The sequence below is a fragment of the Dermochelys coriacea genome, chromosome 11 (assembly GCF_009764565.3).
Source record: "Dermochelys coriacea isolate rDerCor1 chromosome 11, rDerCor1.pri.v4, whole genome shotgun sequence".
Taxonomy (NCBI): domain Eukaryota; kingdom Metazoa; phylum Chordata; order Testudines; family Dermochelyidae; genus Dermochelys; species Dermochelys coriacea.
In genome coordinates, this window is record NC_050078.2 from 1,990,191 (window position 1) to 2,003,425 (window position 13,235).

Genomic DNA, 13,235 nt, shown 5'->3' on the forward strand with positions numbered 1-13,235 from the left:
CTGGTAGAAGACCGGCAGCCCGGAGAGGTCTCGCGGAAGACCTCTCGGATGGAGATAAAGGAGCTGCCGGTCGTATCGGAGCCCTCGGAAGCGGCGCAGGAAGGCGTGCGCCAGTATGCTCCACGCCGGACTTCCTGCACCATAAAGGAGCCTCTGCAGGGTCTGGAGGCGGAAGACATGGACCTGAGTAAGCAGACATTTGAGGCCCTGCCCTCCCTCCTCCACAGGTAGATGGAGAACCCCTGCAGGGACCCAGTGCAGTCCTGACCAAAAGAACTCCAGAATCGATGTCCGGAGGTTGGCCAGGAAAGCCGGGGCCGGGACCAGGGTGTTGAGCCGGTAGCAGAGCATGGACAGGACTAGTTGATTAAGCACCAGCGCTCTCCCTCGAAGGGAGAGGCACCGGAGTAGTCCTGTCCATTTCCGGAGCCGCTCTATCACCCCGCCCTCTAAATTCTGCCAGTTCTCCGGCGGAGAGGGATGCGTGGCAGAAAGGTAAACGCCCAGATAGAGCAGCGGACCCGTGCTCCACCGGATGGCCTGAAGCGCGGGTGGGAGGGAGCTCGCCTGCCGCCAGTCCCCTACCACCAAGCCAGAGCTCTTGACCCAGTTGACCCGCACGGAGGAGGCTGCCGAATAGATGGCCTGGCAAGCCTCCACCCGCGCCAAGTCGCCCGGGTCCTGGACCACGAGGAGCACATCATCAGCGTACGCCGACAGGACCAGCTGCAACTCCGGCTCCCGCAGCACCAACCCTGTCAACCTCCTTCGGAGGAGTCAGAGGAAGGGCTCGATCGGCAGAGCATACAGCTGGCCCGAGAGGGGGCACCCCTGCCATACTCCTCGCCCAAAGCTGACCGGTTCGGTCAGGGTCCAGTTGAGCCTGACCAGACACTCAGCGGAGGCGTACAGCAGCCGGAGAAAATTCACAAACTGGGGTCCGAAGCCAAATGCTTGCAGAGTGCTCAGGAGATACCCGTGATCAACCCTGTCGAACTCCTTCTCCTGATCTAAGGACAGGAGGGCGAATGACAGACCATCCCTACACCCGAGTTCCAAAAGGTCCCGGACCAGATACAGGTTGTCGAAGATGCTGCGGCCTGGGACGGTGTAGGTCTGGTCTGGGTGGACCACGTCCGCCAGCACGGACCCTAGCCGCAGCGAGATGGCTTTCACCACAACCTTGTAGTCCATGCTGAGGAGCGAAACAGGACGCCAATTCTGTAAATTGCAGAGGTCCCACTTCTTCGGCAATAAGGCAAGCACGGCTCGCCTGCACGAAAGAGGGAGGACCCCGCTCTGCAGATTCGGCCCAGACGGTGACTAGGTCTGGGCCGAGGACGTCCCAGAACACGCGGTAGAACTCCACGGTCAGCCCGTCCATGCCCGGAGATTTATTGGTGGGCATGCGACGGAGGGCTTCCGAGATCTCGGCCAGAGTGAGAGGCAGCTCTAGCTGGTCTCTGTCACCCGCGCTGACCGTTGGGAGTCCGTCCCAGAGCACTCTGCAAGCATTAGGATCTGTCGGATCCGGGGAGAAAAGGCTTGCGTAGAAGGCTCTCGCCCTCCCGCACATCTCCGCTGGATCAGTGAGAGGGGTGCCATCCTCCGTGAGGAGGCAGGTGACATGCTTCTTAGCCCCCCTCTTTTTCTCCAGGGCGTAGAAGCGGGAGCCGCAATCCATCTCCCGAAGGAGGTGGATGCAGGATCGAACAAAGGCACCCCAGGCCCGGTAGTCCTCGAGGGCTCGGAGCTCCTCCCTCTTCTCCCGGCACCCTCCACAGAGGGATGGATCCTTGGGGCTGGTGGCCAGACGCCTCTCCAGCTCTAAGACCTCCCGTTCCAATTGCTCTATTGCCACGTCCCTCCGTTGGCTGGCACCCCGGAGGTAGTTGCGGCAGAAGAGCTGGGCGCGCGCACCTTCCCCAGGTCCCACCACCGCCGCGCTGAGGGAAAGGCACGGTGCTGCCCTCGCTAGGCCAGCCAGAACTCCCAGAAGGACGCCACGAAGCCCGCATCCTCCGGCAAGCTGTTGTTAAAATGCCAATAGGCCGGCCCTGGCCTCTCCGCGCAGAGAGAGACCGTCACGGTGGCTAGATGGTGATCGGAGAACGGCGCCGGCCGAATGCTGGAGGAGTGGGCTCATGAAAGATGAAAGCGTGATAAATAAATGCGGTCCAACCGGGAGTGGCGCGACCGATGGGCCTCCACCCGGACAAAGGTGAACGTGGAAGTGTCATCCAGGTGGTGGTCGCGCCAGACGTCCACCAGGGAGTGGTGTTCGACTATCTCCTGGAGGACGGCGACGGCGGCCGGGCTCTGCTCGGTCCCCGAGCGGTCCCGCTCCTCGAGGGTCATATTAAAGTCCCCGCCCAGGACCAGGCACTCGCGAGGATCCAAGGTGCTGAGGAAGGCAGACGCCTGCTGAAAGAAACACAGACGCTCCGGGCCCGATGTCGGGGCATAGACGTTGACAAGATTAACCACGAGCCCCTCCATGAGGACCCGGAGGTGCAGCAGGTGGCCCAGCACAGCCTCAGCGACCCCCAGCACCTCGGGCCATAGGTCGGGGGAGAACAGGGTCTCCACTCCAGCCGTACGAACTGTGAGATGGCTAAAGTAGACCTTGTCCCCGCAATCCAGCCGCCAGCTGTCTTCGGCGGTCGGATCCGTATGGGTCTCCTGCAGGAAAACCACAGAGTACCTCCCCTCCCGAAGGAAGGAGAGCACCTGGGACCTGCAGAGACCCATCCTACAGCTGCGGGTGTTCAACGTTGCGATGGTAAGAGGTGTCATAAGGAGGGCTGGGGGGGATCCTCGCCGGCAGGGACGCTCGCGGCTCCCGACGGGTCGCGCAACAGTCCGTGACCTACCCCATAGGCGAGTAAGGAGTCACGGAAGATGCATACCCGCCGGTAGGCCGCAGCGCCCTGTTTCCCGGTCCTTTTGCCCGCCCCCATGAGGGCCCTCGCGGCCCGGAGGATAAGATGGAAATCCCCCCATCGCTGGAGAGTGAGCTGCACCTTATTACGGGAGCCACGAACGTCCTCGAGGAACTCCTGCAGCTCCTCTCGCAGCGTATGGGGGGCCGGGATCACTAGCCCCCAGCTTTGCTCCGGAGGGACCGCCAACACAGCCCCGTGGCCCACCGAGACGGGCAGGCAAGGGGTGGACCCCCGACGTGGCGCCCGATGGGCTGGTACCACATGGCCCCCCCCTCAAAGCCCAGTTCAATTGGGGGTGGCAGAGGGAAGATAGCAGCCCCTGGTGAGTCGGGACTGGGAAATACAGAGGCCGCTCCCTGGGGACTATCCTCTGGGGACGAGGAGGTGGTGGCCCCAGGGGCGGCAATGATATCACAGGAGGTGGAGGGGACAGGGACGGGGTCGACAACAAGAGCAGGGCAGGGATCCGGAGTAGGAGCAGGACAGGGGTTGGAAGTAGAGGCAGGGAAAGGGGCAAGGGCAGGATCCTGGGCTCCAGGAGCCACGCAGCTGGAGATTGGCCCCCCTTGGTGGAGCTCAAGGGACTGGGAAGGGGGCCCTCCACGATGCCGGGCTCTGGCACCATGGCCGGCGGAGTAGCCACAGCATCTCCAGTGGGGTCCCCGCCCAGGAAGGAGGTCGGTTGCCCCACACCCACAAGGGACAGCCCGTGGGGCCCGGGTCCCAGCCGCACGGCACCGGCCGTCGCCTCAATGGGCTCGGCGGCTGACAGCAGGGTGCCACCCGCGGCTGGGCAGATGGAGGAGCCCAGGCAACCCTCGGGGGTGGGAGCAGAAGCAGCAGTTAGGGAGGAGGAGCATGGAGAAGGGGGGCCGGGGTGAGGTTGCTCAGATCAAGGCCCGCTGGCAGAGGGTCGTCCTCCCCCTGGGTGACCGGCATCAGACCTAGGGCCTCGATCTCCTCGTAGATGGATGGGAGCTCCCCATCCACGACCCCGGAGGTCTCCCCGCCAGTGCCCAAAGTGACGCTCGCCACAGGGCTCACAGGGGCTCCGGGTGGTAACAGGGCAGGAGGCTCCATCGGGGGCCTTGAAGGAAAGGGACTCTAGTGGAGGGACGGTACTGCCCTCCCGTACTGCCATGCCCTCCCCAGCCGGCTCCGGTGGATGGAACGCGCCCATGGGCAAAGCAGAGGGCTCGGCATCGGTGCCCCCTTTTTTGGTCTTCCGGGGGGCTTCCGCATCGGTGGAAGGGAGTGAGCTCGAGCCTTCAGCTTGCCCCACTTCCCCTGAACTAGGCCCAGCCCTCCATGGCATCATCAGGGGGCCGGCTAACAGGGGTCGGGTCGGGAGGCAGGGGCGATGGCTCAGGGACTGTGGGAGGCAGCATTGGGGTGGCATGAGGGAGGGAAGAATCCCCCTGGGGCGGGCCCTCTCCCACGCAAGATGGTATCCCCGCTGCACCCTCCTCTAGATGCCCCGCTGGACTGCAGGCAGCAGAGACGGGGCTCTCCCGCTCGTCTGGGCATAGTTGGGGAGGTGCCCCTTGGGCCCGAGTGGGAGCAGTGGTGGACTGGGAAGGAGGAGGGGTGATTTCGGGTGCTGGGCAGCCAGGGGCGCCAGCGATGACGGGGCCGGCGCCCTGCCGGGGCTCGGGGGTCCCGGATGCCCCTCCTTGCCGGGCCAAGGGGCAGTCCCTCCAGACGTGCCCCATCGCCCGGCAGAGGTAGCACTGTGCCTGCCCCGTGTAATAGTGCAGCTGGTAACGGGCCCCCTGGTAGGGGACTAGGAAGGACCCCTCGAGCGCCTCTCCGTCACGCGCCGTCGGCGGCAGTTGAAGCTGCACTTGCCGGTGGAACGAGAGGACGTGATGGAGGGCGGGGTCTTTGCAGCCCCGTGAGAGAGGGCTCAGGACGGAAAGGGGCTTCCCCAGGGTAGAGAGGGCGGGTAACAGGGCGGCATTGGGGAGAAAGGCAGGGACGGAGGTCAGGACCAGGCGGACGCCCAGGTCCTCTAGCGGCTCTAAGGGGACAAACGCCCCCCACCGCCAGGCCCTTCTCCATCGCCTCCTGGGTGGTGGCCTCCGATGCTAAGAAGAAGACGACCTTGCCATACATTTTGGAGGCCGCCACAATGGCCGTGGGCCCCACCACCCTCGCCAACGCCCGCACATAGGTCTCCACGTGGGGCGAGGCGGGCACCAGGAGGCAACGGACGCCGTGCTTCCTGGTCATGGTGGGAAAGGGGCCCTGGCTGCTATAGACGGTTGCGGGGCAGTGGGTGGGAGAGATGACGTAGCGGCAGGTGGGGGGCTGCCGCCACCTGGGCGTATGCCCTGGGGGCCGAGGGAGGGACACCTGCAGAGCTGGTGGAGGGAGCAGCGGGGAGGGATGCCGCGGCTGGTGGCGGGGCTGCAGCAGTGGGGGCAGCCCCTGCCATGGAGGGCCTGGTCTTTTTAGCGGGGCCCTTCCCCTTCTTCTTCCCCTGGCCCTTCCCGCCGGCTGGGGGGGCTCCCCCGGAATCCAAGGGGGCGAGAAGCATGGTAGCAGTGGAGGTCACCCCAGTGCCCGCTGCTGCTGGTGCCCCAGTGGGGGCAGGTGGTTTGGCAGCAGCTGGTGAGGTAGAGGCTTGGGGGGTAACTGAGGGGCAGGCAGGGAAAGGGTGTCTGGGGCTGCTGGAGGGGCCCCACCCGTCGTGTCCCCCGCCATAAGAAGCGGGGAGGGAGGGGAAAACACCAGAGAGAGGAGGGGAAAGGGGGGGCAGGTCGACCACTCCTCCCCGCTAGGCTGCAGGCAGGGGAGGAGGGCGCCAAAAAAAGTGGGGGCTGGATGGGGGGGTATCAAGGGCTCGTAGGGGACAGTCACCGACTCAGGACAGGAATCCGGCTCCTGTAGCTGCACTAGGGGAGGGAGGTCACAAGAACGTTCGGGGGGTGCAGTGAACAGGGGCAAACTCAAACAGGGGAAGAGCACAAGCACATGGGCGGGGGCATGGGCGCACTGGGTAAGGGGCCAACCAGGGCAGGGGTACCACGTGGGGGGGGGGAACCAGGCCGGAGGCAGGACAGGGAACCGAGGAGCTAGCGTCAGAGGCCGGGGCAGGGCAAACAAACAAAGGCTGCGGAGGGAGAAGGGCGGGGCAGGCAAAACAAAACTGAAGCCAGCGAATGCTGGGGTAAAGGGAGGGGGGGGCAAAAAGGCTGCAAGGGGCAAAATGGGGCAGGTAACGGGGGACAAAGCTGGGGCTCACTAAGGGGGTCCAGTCCAGGGGGATGGGGGGGCGCATGCGCCCACATGCGCTTGCAGAGAGTCAGTTTGGGCTGGCTGCTGCTTCAGGCCCAAAAGGTGGGGAAAGGGCGCGGCCGGCCCAGCAAGCAGCCGAGTCCCAGAGGCAGGAACTGAGGCAGATGGTGCACAGCCAGTGGAGGGGGCAGCGGTGGTGGTACTGGTGGGGGGGGACACACAGATGGATCGGGGGGCAGCTCCACACCACACCCCGTGTCCCTAGAAACACAGTCAAGACCCCCACCACAAGAGCAGAGTTTGAAAATTACTCAGTCTTAGGGCCCCTCCACGGTGGTCTGCAAAGTCTCTAGGTGCTCCCCCACTGGTCGATGGTCCCCTTCTTCTCCTCCTCCGGCTTCAGCAGCTCCAGGCTCCGAGCTCCGTAGCAGCAGCTCCAGGAACTCCAGGTGGTGTCCAGGCAGGCAGAAAGGACCCCTCTCAGGTGGTGGGGGGGGGTGTCCACAGCAGCAACGGCTGGGGCCGGGGTCCCTCACTTCCCCCTTCTGGGGAGTGGGCCAGCAGGTCCCCCCCCAAGGGGCTGCAGTTGGAGCAGTAGCAGCACCTGAGGGTGGGGGGTCCAGCAGCCGGCCAGCAACCAGATAGCAGAGAACAGGGGGAGGGGTGGTGCCTGGCCCAGCCAGAGGAGCAGCTGGAGCAGCCATCGCCGCAGGGGGAGCCCAGGGCCTAGCAGCAGCAGCCCTCTCCCTCCTTCTTCCTCCTCTCAGCCAGAGGGATGCAGGAGTGCAATAGAAGGGAGAGATGTTGGTCCCAAGTTAAGCAGGTCCCTTTTCCCGGGGTAAGGAAACAGGGAAGGTTCCAGAACAATCATGAACCTTCTGGAGACAATTAAGACAGACAGGCTGATTGGAACACCTGCAGCCAATCAACAAGCTGCTAGAATCAATTAAGGCAGGCTAATCAGGGCACCTGGGATTTAAAAAGGAGCTGACTTCAGTTTGTGGTGTGCGTGTGAGGAGCTGGGAGCAAGAGGCGCTAGGAGCGAGAACGTGGACTGTTGGAGGACTGAGGTGCACAAGCATCATCAGATACCAGGAGGAAGGTCCGATGGTGAGGATACAGAAGGCGTTGGGAGGAGGCCATGGGGAAGTAGCCCAGGGAGTTGTAGCTGTCGCACAGCTGTTCCTGGAGGCTCTCTAGACAGCTGCACTCCACAGGGCCCTGGGCTGGAACCCAGAGCAGAGGGTGGGCCTGGGTTCCCCCCAAATCCTCCCAACTCCTGGTCAGACACAGGAGGAGTTGGCCTGGACTGTGGGTTCATGAAAATGGCCAAGCTGAGGGCTGCCATGAAGCTCCAAGGTGAGCAAATCTGCCAATAAGCGCAAGACCCCCCAAGGTAGAGCAGGAACTTTGTCACTATACATATTCCCCATCGATATCTGTCGGCTGTACGGGCAATTACTCGTTTTTCTTTAACTTGTTGATCTTACACTGCATGTATCCTAAAGTGATGAAAATAATCCCTGTTGCAATGCCTTGGACAATAATCCATCCCTTTAGCCCAATTTCTTCCCAGGGAACATCTATTGTCTGATCTCCCCCATCTAATAATGAACAATAGCTTGTTTAGCTTTATCCATGTCATTCGTAATTTGAATGAGGTGGGTTTCCTTTCAAATTAATCATTGTTTTAATTGTAGTCCCGGGGGGAATATATACCAAAAACGTTGGAGTGTTTTGGAATAGTCAAGTCCTGATAAAAGGGATCAGATAAAATCACAGTAGCGTTTTCAAAGACAGGAATAGGGGAAATCATTTGGTTTCCAATTGAAGTAAACTGCTATGGAGTAAAACAGAAATTTGGATCTGTGACCTGACACTCCAAGGAACCATATAGGAACCTTTCCTGGTTAGTCACTATGCAAAATTGGCCTTATTTCTCCAATCCCCATATAGGATTCTGTGTATGAGGGCCGTGGAATTGGTTGGTGAGGAGATATACGTTTTACATCCTCCCCCCTTTGAATCTTCATCCAAGGGCTTAATCCTTTTCCAGCCACTTGATGGCAGTGATATCACCCCTGCCAACTGGTATTTAAAGGTGACCTCTTCCCCTCTAATTCCCTTAACATATTGGATGGGATGGTGGATGAACTCAGGATTAGGACCTAAATTCACAATTTCTAAGCGATCGTCTGTGGTCGATGGTCAGACTGTTAACCTAATATGTTTCCACCAGATACAATTATCAGGGAATTGATGGGAGGCTGTACAGACCCCTGCTCTATACCTGCCTGTCACAGGTGGGGATACATCCTGTATTCTCAATGTTGTTTCAGTAGTCCAGGCAGATAGTTTGGTCCGCCATTTTACTGTTCTTACCAATTTTCCATCTCGGTGTGTATCGCCAACTCAGAATTACCTCATGCCCTTCTGACCTCTGATCAAGTGAAGGTGAAGGTTCGGCTTTTGCCTCTCCTTTCCACCCCCAAACAATATTCACCACCACATTAACACTTACGGTATTTGCAAGATACGGAAATGAGTCCACAGAACCATTTGCCAATGAATCGGCATATAATTCTAAAGTAAGTTCATTGCCTTGATTGGTGGTGATGGTTCGCTCTGCTCCTTTTGGAGGTGCATTGCGCTTTAAATGTTTGAACACCGGTATGTTTAAGTGCCGCCGAGCATTATGGTCCTGTGCAGCTTGTTGTATCCTTTGCAAAATTTGAGTCCCAAATTCTTGATTTTTTGGCTCAGTCCTACCCTCAGGGCAGAAATGAGGGAACAATAGATCAGCAAACTCAATGGCCATTTCATGGTTGCGATTCGCCGGACTCCATTGGTAGCGATTCCACAGCGGGCAGTTCACCTACCTCCTGGGAAGCAAGGTATTCCTGGGACCTGGATGACTGATACAGCTTTAACTGATTAGCAGGGTAGATTTTCTCTCTATTACGCTGGCCTCCTGTTACTCTAATCTTGTACATTGCCGAACTGAGTTTATCGATGATTTGGAAGGGTCTGATCCATCAGTTACATAACCCATGCTCTGGTGCTTTGTAAGATAACAACATCACTTGATCACCAACCTCCCAAGTATTCTCTCTTTGTTTTTTGTCAAAGTAGGCCTTAGCCTTAAGCCGGGATTTCCCCAATTTGGCAGCTACCTGCAGATGGACTTGATTTAAATGTTCTTGCAGATTTTGCAGGTAGGTGTCCATTTTGATTCCCTCCAGTTGAGTGCCACTGGTGTGCCAGATCAAGTGTTCTGGCAATCTCATATTTCTGCCTGCCATAACCTCAAAGGGTGTTTTATCAGTGGACACAGCAGGAGTTGCCCTTAATATCATAAAGATCAGAGGCATACAGGAATCGCAACTGCATCCATTGGCATCAACCAATTTCCTCAACATCACCTTTATGATCAGATTGGTTCGTTCTACCATCCCAGCTAATTGTGGTCTATATGGGATGTGTAGTCTCTGCTGGACTCCCATCAATTTAAGACAGTCTTTGAAGAATTGTCCTGTATAATGTGATCCCTATTCTGATTCCACCTTCCCAGGGATCCTCCAATGAGAGAAGACTTGTTCTACCAGGACTTTGGCTGTGGCTTTTGCAGTATTGGCTTTCCAGGGAAAGGCCTCCCCCCATTTTGAGAAAGTATCAACAGTCACCAAGAAGTACCGGTTGCCTCTTTGGGTCCTCAGTAGAGGGCCTATGAAATCAATCTGCAAATCCATCCATGGTCCTTCATACACCTGCGATTGCAACAGTGCATTCCTTTTGGATGGAGTTGGTGTTACCCACACAAAATTCTCTGCTACTCACACACTCTAGGGGCACCCAGCCTTACCCTGTTCCTAGGGCTCGGTGTGTAATTTTTCATAATTGTAAGTCATGTTCCCCTCAGGGAACAGATGGCCAGGATCCCCTGGGGGACTAACATGAAAGGGAAGGGAGTCCAGGAGAGCTGGCTGTATTTCAAGGAATTCATTGTATTTCAAGGAATCCCTGTTGAGGTTACAGGGACAAACCATCCCGATGAGTCGAAAGAATAGTAAATATGGCAGGCGACCAGCTTGGCTTAATGGCGAAATCCTAGCGGATCTTAAACATAAAAAAGAAGCTTACAAGAAGTGGAAGGTTGGACATATGACCAGGGAAGAGTATAAAAATATTGCTCGGGCATGTAGGAAAGATATCAGGAGGGCCAAATCGCACCTGGAGCTGCAGCTAGCAAGAGATGTCAAGAGTAACAAGAAGGGTTTCTTCAGGTATGTTGGCAACAAGAAGAAAGCCAAGGAAAGTGTGGGCCCCTTACTGAATGAGGGAGGCAAGCTAGTGACAGAGGATGTGGAAAAAGCTAATGTACTCAATGCTTTTTTTGCCTCTGTTTTCACTAACAAGGTCAGCTCCCAGACTGCTGTGCTGGGCATCACAAAATGGGGAAGAGATGGCCAGCCCTCTGTAGAGATAGAGGTGGTTAGGGACTATTTAGAAAAGCTGGACGTGCACAAGTCCATGGGGCCGGACGAATTGCATCCGAGAGTGCTGAAGGAATTGGCGGCTGTGATTGCAGAGCCCTTGGCCATTATCTTTGAAAACTCGTGGCGAACGGGGGAAGTCCCGGATGACTGGAAAAAGGCTAATGTAGTGCCCATCTTTAAAAAAGGGAAGAAGGAGGATCCTGGGAACTACAGGCCAGTCAGCCTCACCTCAGTCCCTGGAAAAATCATGGAGCAGGTCCTCAAAGAATCAATCCTGAAGCACTTAGAGGAGAGGAAAGTGATCAGGAACAGTCAGCATGGATTCACCAAGGGAAGGTCATGCCTGACTAATCTAATCGCCTTTTATGATGAGATTACTGGTTCTGTGGATGAAGGGAAAGCAGTGGATGTATTGTTTCTTGACTTTAGCAAAGCTTTTGACACGGTCTCCCACAGCATTCTTGTCAGCAAGTTAAGGAAGTATGGGCTGGATGAATGCACTATAAGGTGGGTAGAAAGCTGGCTAGATTGTCGGGCTCAACGGGTAGTGATCAATGGCTCCATGTCTAGTTGGCAGCCGGTGTCAAGTGGAGTGCCCCAGGGGTCGGTCCTGGGGCCCGTTTTGTTCAACATCTTCATAAATGATCTGGAGGATGGTGTGGATTGCACTCTCAGCAAATTTGCGGATGATACTAAACTGGGAGGAGTGGTAGATACACTGGAGGGGAGGGATAGGATACAGAAGGACCTAGACAAATTGGAGGATTGGGCCAAAAGAAATCTAATGAGGTTCAATAAGGATAAGTGCAGGGTCCTGCACTTAGGATGGAAGAATCCAATGCACCGCTACAGACTAGGGACCGAATGGCTCGGCAGCAGTTCTGCGGAAAAGGACCTAGGGGTGACAGTGGACGAGAAGCTGGATATGAGTCAGCAGTGTGCCCTTGTTGCCAAGAAGGCCAATGGCATTTTGGGATGTATAAGTAGGGGCATAGCGAGCAGATCGAGGGACGTGATCGTTCCCCTCTATTCGACACTGGTGAGGCCTCATCTGGAGTACTGTGTCCAGTTTTGGGCCACACACTACAAGAAGGATGTGGATAAATTGGAAAGAGTACAGCGAAGGGCAACAAAAATGATTGGGGGTCTAGAGCACATGACTTATGAGGAGAGGCTGAGGGAGCTGGGATTGTTTAGTCTGCAGAAGAGAAGAATGAGAGGGGATTTGATAGCTGCTTTCAACTACCTGAAAGGGGGTTTCAAAGAGGATGGCTCTAGACTGTTCTCAATGGTAGCAGATGACAGAACGAGGAGTAATGGTCTCAAGTTGCAGTGGGGGAGGTTTAGATTGGATATTAGGAAAAACTTTTTCACTAAGAGGGTGGTGAAACACTGGAATGCGTTACCTAGGGAGGTGGTAGAATCTCCTTCCTTAGAGGTTTTTAAGGTCAGGCTCGACAAAGCCCTGGCTGGGATGATTTAACTGGGACTTGGTCCTGCTTTGAGCAGGGGGTTGGACTAGATGACCTTCTGGGGTCCCTTCCAACCCTGATATTCTATGATTCTATGATTCTATGAAATCCCTGTGGAATCCAGTAAAACCGAAAAAGGATCTTAATGCAGCTGGGTCCTCCAGTAACAGGAACTTTTGGATTGCCTCCACCTTTTGCTGCGATGAGGTTCGATCTCATTTTGTCAAGGTGAGACCTAAGAAAGAGACACGGGTGTGCATTAGCCAGGCCTTGACAGGAATACACTTTAAACCTGCTTCTTTCAGAATTTGCAGGAGCTCATCCAGCTTCTCCAAAGGCTCTTCCTTGGTGTGAGTTGCTAGACAAAGGTCACCTACATCCTGGAACAAAACAGATGGTTTAGAAAATCGTGCCAGTACCCGCCGCATCTGAACGTGGAACAATGCAGGACTGGTTTTGTAGCCCTGGGGCAATCGAGTCCAGGAGTATTGGACCCCCTGGAAACTAAATGCAAATCTGTATTGTGAATTCCGGGCCACTGGTAGGGTCTAAAAGCTGTTACTGATGTCTAGAACTGTGAACCACACAGCCTCTGGATCAAAAGACTTAATGAGGTCTGGTGTCCTGGCCACTGTAGGGGCACAAGTAGGTGTGACCTGATTTAGATGTCTGTAATCAATTGTGCGACACCAAGAGCCATCTGGCTTCTTCACGGGCCAAATCGGGGAATTGGCTGTGGAAGTACATTTACATAGGACTCCCTGTGCCAGCAAAGACTTAATAGTCTTGGCTATGTGCAGTGTAGCCTGATCTGGATAGGAGTATGGTTTTTGGGCTGGCACTTCTCCTCCTTCCACAACAACAGTGACTGCCATTCACCCGCCGTCATCTTTATGTTTGGCAAAGGCATCAACATGTTTGTGGCTTAGGACTTGTAACTCTGAATGATGTGTCTGTTCTGCTAGCAATTTGTCCAGGTTGTATCCATCTGGTTCTGGACCCTCCACTGGGGAGACCATCCCACATTCAGGCACGATCACCAGCGAGGAATCCATTTCCTGTCCTGTAGTAAACCACAACAA